Source organism: Calidris pugnax, unplaced genomic scaffold (genome assembly GCF_001431845.1).
Source record: "Calidris pugnax isolate Ruff unplaced genomic scaffold, ASM143184v1 scaffold39, whole genome shotgun sequence".
Taxonomy (NCBI): domain Eukaryota; kingdom Metazoa; phylum Chordata; class Aves; order Charadriiformes; family Scolopacidae; genus Calidris; species Calidris pugnax.
In genome coordinates, this window is record NW_015090828.1 from 4,461,212 (window position 1) to 4,461,885 (window position 674).

At 69.9% G+C, this 674-nt stretch overlaps 1 protein-coding gene across 4 annotated transcripts in view; it reads right to left on the reverse strand.

Moving 5' to 3' along the window:
- CCSER2 (coiled-coil serine rich protein 2) overlaps positions 1-674 on the reverse strand; it is a 69,642-nt gene extending 68,968 nt beyond the window's left edge. For all 4 annotated transcript variants that reach the window (XM_014940496.1, XM_014940499.1, XM_014940498.1 and 1 more), the window contains exon 1: positions 591-674. The gene's annotated coding sequence lies outside the window, so the exon portion shown is untranslated. The remainder of the gene's footprint in view (positions 1-590) is intronic.

The following is a 674-nucleotide window of genomic DNA, read 5'->3' on the forward strand; positions in this document are numbered from 1 at the left end:
TTTTTTTTTTTTTTTTAAACTGCTGTCTTTCAACAACCACATACTGGGTACTTGTGCTTCTTCCCCTTTTGGGGTCTACAGAGAGATCTTTGCGACCAGGGCCTTCAGCAGCTGTTTCCCAATACACCTGCAGGTACGACTCATCACACCGAGAATTAAAAGACGCATGAAGCTCTGCAAAGCAGGAACGGCGGGCGGCACACCGCCCCGGGCCCCCCGCCCCACACCGCCTTTAACCCCCGGGAGCAGCGCAGCGAACACCGCCAGCCGAGCTGGACCCTCCGCCAGCGCCCCGGAGGCCGCCCCTGCGGCGGGGCCGGCGGCAGAGCGGGAGCTCGGGCTGACATTCAGGCCGTTCCAAAGGTGAAGGCTGCGCCCGGCAGGGACGGGAAGGAACCCGCTCCACCCGCGCGGCCCTCCGCCGCCCTTCCCCAGCCTCCCGCGGCCTGCCACGCTGCGGCATCCCCCGGCCCCAGCGGGGGCAACAGCCACTCCCCTCTCCCCACCGGCGGGGCGCCCCCCCGAGAGAGCAGAAGGGGAGCGAGGAGATGGCGGGGCGGCGCACACCCCCTCCCCGCTGCCGCACTCACCGCCAGGCCGGGCGCGGGCCGGCGCCGTCCCCTCCTCGGGCAGGGCCGCGCCGCTCTGCGCCCTCAGGTACCGCCCGCCCCGCC